At 42.1% G+C, this 9,689-nt stretch overlaps 1 long non-coding RNA gene across 1 annotated transcript in view; it reads left to right on the top strand.

Annotated features, from left to right (window-relative positions):
* Positions 1-303: 303 nt before the first annotated feature.
* Positions 304-9,689, top strand: part of LOC309373223 — a 44,121-nt gene continuing 34,735 nt past the window's right edge. The window contains exon 1 of the long non-coding RNA XR_014169867.1: positions 304-344. This is a non-coding gene — a long non-coding RNA (uncharacterized lncRNA). The remainder of the gene's footprint in view (positions 345-9,689) is intronic.

The following is a 9,689-nucleotide window of genomic DNA, read 5'->3' as shown; positions in this document are numbered from 1 at the left end:
GGACCGTTTTTTCCTGGTTATTTGCTGCCTCTGAATGCCATTGCATCAACACATGAATTCATACCTGGTGAATTAACACAATAGACAGTGTGTTTTTCATTTAGACAATCCCGCAAGTAAACTGGTCCCAGGCTGTTAAGTACTAACAGTAACACACTGAACTTGGTCTGATAGCAAATCAGCAGCCTAGATTGATGTGTGGGCTGTTGGTTTCTGCTTCCTTCACTGTGCAGCGAAGTGCTTGTCACGGGACAATGTTTTGCATTCCACAGTCAAAGTACTGTTGGGTTTCCCATGGGAATGGGAGACTGGATGTGACGTACACTGGTTTCCTGTTTTTCACAGTTCTCTCGGTGTTCTTTGTTTCCGAGGAGAAGGGAGTTGCTTCTCTGCTCTCGCAGAAGCAAGATGCATGCTTGTAATCTCTCAGCATTGAAATGTAAATAAAGTAAAGTTAAGCATGTGGCATGTACTGCTCATCCTTCCGCTGTGTACAGGAGTCTGCAATTACAACATGTTAAATTTGAGAATGTCAGAGCAACTTCACTGCAGATGATGCCCAGCACACTAATATGTTCATGTACAAACCAGTAGCATGGCTTGTACAACAGGTTTTGCTGAACAACATACTGGATCAGTTTGAGATATAGAAAGAAGATGGACTTGACAACAAGGAAATTCACCTGGAGGGAAAAGTTGGAGCAACTTTTAATGTTCCTGTGTAGGTAAACATAAGTATAGTCACCAACTTGCCCAGTGATGATTTGCTAGATTTACCAGGTTTGGAGCAGAGCACGGGTAGCATTTTATTTTTCCAGAATGTAAGTGTTTTGTCTGCATCTTGCACATCATAGTCTTACTTTCTTTTTCTGCAAGTTCAGAAGCCCCATTTGATAAATTACCAGACAGTCTCATTAACTGCAAAGCTTTGTCAGTTCTCTCCAAGCAATCAGAGTGTTAGTTAGACCCAAAGAGCAAATGCAAAGCTAAAGAGGAAGCCAAGCGCAACCTTATTAATCCTGTGGTATGGATCGACATTTGTCAACTATATTGAAGTTTGTTGTACTGAATGGAGCCCCAGAGACCACTCAATTACTTTATCTCTTAGCAATTAGGAACCTCCTCCCTCAGCTCAATCTGTTAGCACAAGGAGAGAGAAAAATTGGTTACAAGATTAACAGTAGAAATCCATGACCTTTTGTACATACATCCTTTGGAAGAGAAAGAGTACATTGTTTCCTTTAATGTGTACTTTATTTAAGAAAATGGAAATAAGTGCTTTGTTTTCATCTAATACCAAAGCTTCAGGTGATTCTCTAGCAAAATCCCTAGTCTACCATTGTGCTGTTGCATTTGTCAGAGGTTTGGGGTCTTGCTTTCTGGCCATAGCTTGCCTGTACATAGTCAAGTCAAAGTATTGGAGAATTTGGAAGGAAATTTTTATTTCTGGTGCATCTTCCCTTTCCCTGTTCATTTTGTGTGGGATTATCTTCTGATCTGATGCTTTTGAAACTAATCTCTGAGGCTTGCCTTTGTCCTTATCGGTTCCCTTTTCACTGAAGTTTCCTGAGCAAAGTTGTTGGTTCTTTAGATAAGCTTTCCTGGAACTGAATTAGCTAGATGGAAGCCGATATGCCTTTTTGGGGGGATGAAGCTATTCACAAATAAATAAGCCTTGCAAAACTGGAGCATCTAGAGTTGCCAGCAAGTCCTGGGCTCAATAAATGAATGAAATTAAAACTGTGACAAGCTGCTTTTCAGACGATGCTTTGATTACAATGCATCAAGTGAAAAAAAGATTTAACCCCAGTCCAGGTGAGTGCCAGAATCCCATTGGGATTGGGTTTGGATTGATAGGCTCTGAAATGGGAGGAGGAGGAAGAAATCATGCAGAGGGTGTTGGCTGAATGGTTGGAACCTGCGTTGTAGGAAGTGGGATCTTCACATTTCCGCCATTTTGGAAAGCGTTGCAGGGATGGCTGTAGTATAGAGGGCTTGGAGCTGCTTAGGGAGGTGGAGGGGAATCGGCGGTAGTGGTAGTGGTGGCAGCAGCAAGTGAACAAGGGCCAGAACAAGAAGCTGCAGTCTTCTCACACCTCATCTTTTTAAGTTTAGTGGGCAGGGCATGGAAACTTGCTAGGACATATTTGTTGTGACTGTCCAGTTCTGAACTTCTTGCCCTGCTCTAGAACTCCTCAGCCATAAGTCCACGGGCCTTGGGTCTGCTGCTGAGCCCATATCAATAGCTGCAAGAGTAAATATCTGTTTCTTTCTTATATGTAAGAGCCCCTGTTTGTGTAAGAACCAGACATCAGAGGCAATATCAGTGCAGAAACAAATTTCTGTATATGTATTTCTACTAGAGCTGAGTCCAAATTTGGGGTGGCCTGGGAGGCACATTTGGTTCCCAAGCCTGAAGATCTCCACCATAGTTTTCCACCATTCACCTCTCAATTCACAAACAACACCTTGCAATAACTGTGGAGAAGGCAAAATGGTGGCTAGGCTGCCAATGCAGCTTCTTGGAAAAGCAACAGCAGCAGCAAAAAAAAAAAAAAAAGGCTTGGTAAAAAAGAAAGTAGTTATGTCATGGTTAAGCCCCACTGCTGAGAAACCATTGGATAATTTCTTCTCCATCTGGGGAAATTTGGTGAAATGGTTCCCCACAATTTATCTGACCACAGATAGGATGGATAATTTCAAGGTGCCATTTTACACCCAGCTCTAATTTATAGTTTCATGCAGAATTCTGGTTGCAAATGAGTTCTGCACCAGGATCCTATGGCTATGGTAGTTCGAGGGGAAAATATACTGGATTCCTACCAATCAGCTCTTTTGGAGAGGAATCAAAGTGTTGAATTCAGTTCCCTTGTTCTCCTCCAAACCAAAAAATTGATTAGCAAGTTTCAATCTTTCTTTGTTGATCAACACTATGCCTTTAAACCCTTTAAAATATGTATATAAAAAATACAGACACTCTGATCAATCATAAAGCTAGACAATACTAATTCTATTAATATTGATTTTCTTATATATTCTGGAAAAAGATAAGAATAAATACAAACTTTAGAACAAATTCCTTAATTTTCTTGACTTTGCTTTCATCGAGAAACTGGGAATAAGAAACCAGGAATGGGGAGTTCAGGATCTGAGATTTTACTTCCCTTTTTACCTTTTAGTAGATCTTATTGAAGAAGATCACCAAGGCACAGCTGAGGAACGAGTCATTTGCTTGTTGATGATGAATCTCTGGCTTGCATGCTGTTCAGAAAAAAAGGAGAGAGCAAAAGCATTTGTTTGCTGCTGACATCCATTATTTTGTGTCCTTGATAGATCAGTAGTGGTGCCATGGACTGAAAATGCCAATATGAATCACAATCCTAGCTGGATACAGTGGACAAGCATGCAAGAATGCAATACAGTGCTTAGGCAGCATCTCCTGAAGCTTTCAAGCCAAGAATTTGCATTTTGCTCTGTGCCTTGATCAGAGATGCTCCTGAAAGTGAATGACTTTACTCTCTGGCCAAATTAAAATCCACAAGTGCAATCCTGATATGAAATTTTTATTTCATTTCTATTGCTTAAATAGATCAACCTTCAAGCCCAGCCAAAAAAAAATAAAAAATTACCATAATTGAATTCTGTATGGAAGTTCTGATGCTAATGCAGGAAAAGCGTGTTCTTTCATGGAGAGCACGTGTTGCGGTGGGGGCCGCCAGGACACTCCAAAGTTGGGGGCGGGCTAACTGATTGTTGGCCACTGATGCAATTGGGGCTTCCCTTGTTGTTGGGAAGAAATTAATGTTGCCATTTATTGATTGACAGCCAGAAATGCTAAAACTCCTTGCACGAGGCTAGGGCATCCTCTTTTCGCCCGTGCAGCGGATTGTCCGTCCCTCCCTCCCTAGAATAGGGTTGTTCACTTTGACCTTGCTATGCCTGTCATGGGGTCATCTGCTTTGGAGTGGGGGCCTGGTAGGAATTTTGTCCATCTGGCTGATTGGCTGGGGCCATTTGGTTTTTGCCTACTGCGTAGCAAATTGTCACAACTTGTAAGGTTGCGGTTAGGCATTGGTTTATGGTTTGGTTGGTTGAGGGGCATGGATTGGCTGTGCCTGCCCCTCTAATGCTGCTGCTGCAAGGGATTCCGTTAAAGGAATTGGGGGCTAACTATTGCTTGTCCACTCTGTCAAGGGGGCGCAGGCCATAGCAATGAGCTCCTGGTTGCATTTGGGGTGAGGGCAGGTTCCCTGCTCCGCGTAACCCCCAAGTGTATTCCCCCATTCTGACTTTCGCATCGTGCGGAATGTCAGTCTGTCCCCCATGGTGGGGGCAGATAGTCGCAACCAATGCCTGGTTGCATTTGGGGTGAGGGCAGGTTCCCTGTTCCGCGTAACCCCCAAGTGTATTCCCCCATTCTGACTTTCGCATCGTGCGGAATGTCAGTCTGTCCCCCATGGTGGGGGCAGATAGTCGCAACCAATGCCTGGTTGCATTTGGGGTGAGGGCAGGTTCCCTGCTCCGCGTAACCCATGAGTGTATTCCCCCATTCTGACTTTCGCATCGTGCGGAATGTCAGTCTGTCCCCCATGGTGGGGGCAGATAGTCGCAACCAATGCCTAAGCAACCACTCACAAATTTGTATTTTAATAAAGTTGTGGCCAAAATTATGCCAAAAACCTTAAACAAAAATTCTGTGTGATGTTTGAGTTATTGGGGTGGACCTGGGGACCTCGACACACAACATTGATAGACTGTAAGGTACAGCAGAAATGTCCAAACAGGGGAAGAGAGATGGTTGGGGGGGGGATACTGTGAACTTAAGCAAATATATGGCTCACATATTATATCCACTTTATGATTTCTATTGGTGAAAGTCTTTTGACTAGGGATGGAAGGATTTGACATTTTTGGTTCTTTCAGTTTCCTATTATTCCCTCTTGAAATTCAGTTCTCCGCTGCCTTCTTTTTTGGCAGCAACCTGCATTTCTTTTTAAAAACCAAAACAACACCCATCTAGTCTTTCCACAGAACTACAATTTCCAGTGTTCCCTGGGAAGAGGGATTGATTGTAAGACCACCCTGGGAATTGTAGCTCTGGGAGGGGAGAGGGGGGTCTCTTAACTACTCTCAGCAGCCTTAAGAAGCTACAGTTCCCACAATTCTTTGAGGGAAGCCATGACTGTTTAAGGAGAAATCACAGTGCTTAAATGTATAGCACACATGTAGCCACAGTCACTAGTTCTTCTAAGCTGGCTGACCCAATCCATGCTCCTTAACCCATACTCTAGGTAGTATTTAGGCACTGGAAATGTTGCCTCAAGCATGCCAAAGAATAATATTGTGGGAAGCCCAAGAGTTACCCCTTTGGATGAATCTACAAGATTCACTTCATGCAATTTTAGATATAAAAGTACTTTACACGCTACATTGGTCCCCGAAATAGAATTCTCCTAAAACACAGCTTTAAGAGTCCAGCGGTTGTAGTGTCTTGAATTATGCTAACCACCACTCATCTAAATTATTATATTAACTGGAAAAGGAGGTGCAGGGGGAGGGAGCACATACACAATTTAGCAGAGGATAAAAGGCAACAAATCTAAGAGAAGAAATTTTGCTGAGAAAAGAATCTAGAAATTTAGTAGCAATAAATACTTGGGTGGAATTAAAGACTTTAAAGAAAACACTGGTGGGATTTCAGAAGCAATTTATCTTTTCAAAATGATGATACCCAGAGACAATTTTTTAAAGAAGCATGTTCTTTCCCCCAGAGGTATTTACCTAGGGGGCTGAATTAAAATATCCTATATCATATTTGTACAATGAGACTTTTGATTTGAACTGCAGAAATAGCTATAGGCCAAGATTCAGAACCCAGATATTCTCCAGCATGTCCAAAGAGTTTTTATATTGGTTGACCAGGGCTGGTTTAACCATTAAACAAAATAAGCACGTGCTTAGGGCATCAGAATAAGTTTGGCACCACAGAAATTTTCCTTTGCTAGGTTTCCATGGTCCATATGGTACAGCTGAACCAGGTCCTACAAAAAAGGCTCCCACAATAAATGAAAAAATACATACATACACATACACTAATATGTATATAATACACACACTTAACACAGCAGTAATAGAGATATATACATTAAACTAGGGCCCAGTGCCGAGGGCCTTCTGGTGGTTCTCTCACTGCAAAAAGCGAAGTTACAGGGAACCAGGCAGACGGCCATCTCAGTAGTGGCACCCGCCCTATGGAACACCCTCCCACCAGATAGAAAAAACAACTACAGTGGTACCTTGGGTTAAGTACTTAATTCGTTCTGGAGGTCCGTACTTAACCTGAAATTTTTCGTAACCTGAAGCACCACTTTAGCTGATGGGGCCTGCTGCTGCAACCGCGCCAGCGGAGCATGATTTCTGTTCTCATCCTGAAGCAAAGTTCTTAACCTGAAGCACTATTTCTGGGTTAGCGGAGTCTGCAACCTGAAGCGTATGTAACCTGAAGCATTTGTAACCTGAGGTACCACTGTACCAGACTTTTAGGAGACATCTGAAGGCAGCTTTTAATATCTGATGGACTATTGTATTTTAATATTTTGTTGGAAGCCACCCAGAGTGGCTGGGGAAACCCAGCCAGATGGGCAGGGTATAAATAAATTTAAGTGCTTGGGGCCTCTAAAGATTTTAATCCAGTCCTGCGGTTGGCATTGATGGAAGCATTTCAAAGCCCACTTCAGAATGCCTGTATGGATCCTTCATCAATGAAAGTCAGGATAGTTTCTGTAGGTGGAGCAGCTCTATGTATGCACAAGATCAGGTATATACACCTGGGTCTGACAGAAATGCAAGGAAGATTGTCCTCTTCAATCCTTGCAGCAGGGAAACAAAAATTTTAAAGCAGCCACTCATCTCCTCTCTGATCTATGCTCATGAATCCTGTAACCAATCCAGTCAAAGGGCCATAATTTTGAGACATAGCTGATCACTTCCTTTGAGAAAAGCTGAGAATTATGGCTACATGTAGAATTACCTTTGCAGCTAGTGGTGGAACATTCAAGGAAGTAAATAAACAGAATGATATAAAGTCATACATTTCCATCTCTATTCCTTTTTTAGCAGAGGGGGGAAATGTCTGCCTTATATACTCAAAGTCTTTTTTCCTTGGCTATAAAAAGACTGGTAAGGAAACTGTTTTTTGATCACTATAAAGCATGGTGGCTGATATCTCAGCTGAAATGGAAGGTATATGTATCATATAGCAGCAATAAGAATAGCTGATGCATGCATAAACCTCCTCTAAAGCCAACGTAAGCCTTCAAAATGGGCTCTGCATCTCAGCAAGCGGTGGGCAATGCTGTCCTTTGTCTTATGCAACATCTCTCTCTCTCTGTGTATATTGGTTTCTTATTGTATTGATTAAATTGCAGTGATAAAATATAAATTCACTATACTCAGCAAAGACAGCTTTATTGCCCTATTGTGCTGATTATTACAGAAAGTATAAATTGGGTCGTAATTCTAAAGAGTCATCAAGAATCCATAGGCAACCCAATGTTATTCCTTCAAAATAGTGTTTATGAGTTCTTCAAGAGAAGATCAATATATTAGCATCTGCATGCGTATAGAGGTCTTTGCTATTTCTGCTCTTCACTCACTGGGTGCTTATTACCACTCCCAACATCACTATCAAGGAAATATATATTTCTTGCTTTCTCACAAGATCAATCAAGTATTGCTCAGGACCTTTCCAGTGGGAGAATGGAATATTCAGATAATGTGCTTTCCTGATATATTAAATTGGAAATTGATTTGTGATGTTAAATTGTTAACCGAAGATTTGTTAAATTTGTTAATTTGTTTACATTTTTTTGAAAACTCAATAAAAACTATGTGCTTTCCTTTCTTGAAAATAGCTACAAGTTGGCATTACCAGAGAAGAAACTGAGGGGGTATCCACCTAATTTCTCCCCTCTCTTACCCCCCCAAAAAACTATATTGGGGTTCCCTTAACTGCTTAGCAGATTTGGGGAGCAGAAAGGGCAGGCTGGTTGAGGTACACCCCTTCTTGTTCAGGAGTTACTTTGAAAAGCATTTTATTCTCTACGGGTTGTATTCAACTAAATATACTCAAACTTGCACCATTAAAATGAATGACCACAACTAACCTAGGTTTCTTGAGTTCACTTGGTCTACCTTGTGTAAACATTAGCTCAATATAAACATAGGAGTGGGGTAGGAATTATTATTTTTTCTATACAGCCTATTTCTCTCCACCTGCCTCCAATGAAATTAGGCTGAGGCCTGCATTGAAGCCACAGGTTCCCTACCCCAGCTTTAGGGGCAGGTGGGTCCACAGTCTGCTTTGAAGCTTGTGGAAATGCTATCAAAACAGTTAATCAGCTCAAGCAGTGAAGTACACAACATCTCGATGAAGCGAAATGTTGGAAGTTTCAGGGCAAGCAAAAGGAAGTACCTCTTCAACAGCTCATAGTTAAACTACAAAATTCTCTAATACAAGATCTAGTAACGGGAGCCAACTTGGATGGCTTTAAAAAGGGATTAGGCAAATTCACGAAGGAGGGCTTTTAGCCACGATGATGATGTGTTCTGTCTCCAAGATCGGAGGCCGCTATATATCTAGATATCAGTTACTGGAGAGCTTGAGTAGGGAGAGTGCTGCTGCATTCATTTATGGGCTTCCCTTAGACATCTGATTGGCTGCTGTGAGAGGGATGGCAGAGTGCCAGAGAAATGTTGAATGGAAAGAATACACATATCATCCACAGTTGCCTCACAAAGATAGGACAAGCTCAACACCTCACAACACACGACAGGTTTCAGCACAGCATCTGTGAGAGCAGGGTGCTGGACTAGATTCTTTTCTGTTCTGATTGATAGGGAACAATCTTAGTTGTGTCTCTTGGCCAACGAAGGCTCATACCGGGAAGCACAGGAGGGATGCTCCTTCACCAGAGGACTGAAGGGTAGCAACTCAAGAAGAGGCCTTTTCTGCTGTGGCTCCCCACTTGTGGAATGCTCTGTTAGGATATTTCCATTCCACCTTAAGAAGGGAGCAGGTTGTTGTGTCACAGCCTGCGTATTTCCTGTTCACAGGATGTTTCTGTTCTGTCTATAGCTGTTGTTCTCTCTCTGCGCCTGGACATTGAAGCAGGCAGTCATGTTTTTTCTTTGTTCTGACCAACGCTGAATAAAGTTGTAAATAATGCTCTCCTGGGTGCATCTATCGTTGTGCGAACTCTGCTGAAAGAGCGTGCACAAGCTCTGGAATGTGGCAAGCTATTTCTGAGGCTTGTGTCGCTAATTGACTGATACTGCGTTTCTACGGGAGATCAATGGACCGTCCGGAGACGGCGTGGGGGCATGATGGCCTTTGTCTCCCTGGCACTATCCCAACATGCTCTCCCCAGGGAGGCTTGCCTGGTTCCTTTGTGGTATATATTTAAGACTCAGGTGAAAACATTGCTCTCCTCCTTGACCTCTGGCTAATTAAAAAATACATGGACTTTTAAACTGTGTGTAGAAGGGGGCATATTATTATTATTATTATTAATTATTATTACTAAATTATGTATTTTTATATTGCAAACTGCCCTGTGAGCTTTGGAAGAAGGGTGAAGTAGAAATTTAATAAATAATAATAAATAATTCCTCTGACAGCTGATCCCCTC

This window comes from Podarcis melisellensis, assembly GCF_964234715.1.
Source record: "Podarcis melisellensis genome assembly, chromosome: 6".
Taxonomy (NCBI): domain Eukaryota; kingdom Metazoa; phylum Chordata; class Lepidosauria; order Squamata; family Lacertidae; genus Podarcis; species Podarcis melisellensis.
The sequence above is the reverse complement of the archived record's forward strand: the minus strand, read 5'-3'. Positions and strand labels throughout refer to the sequence as shown.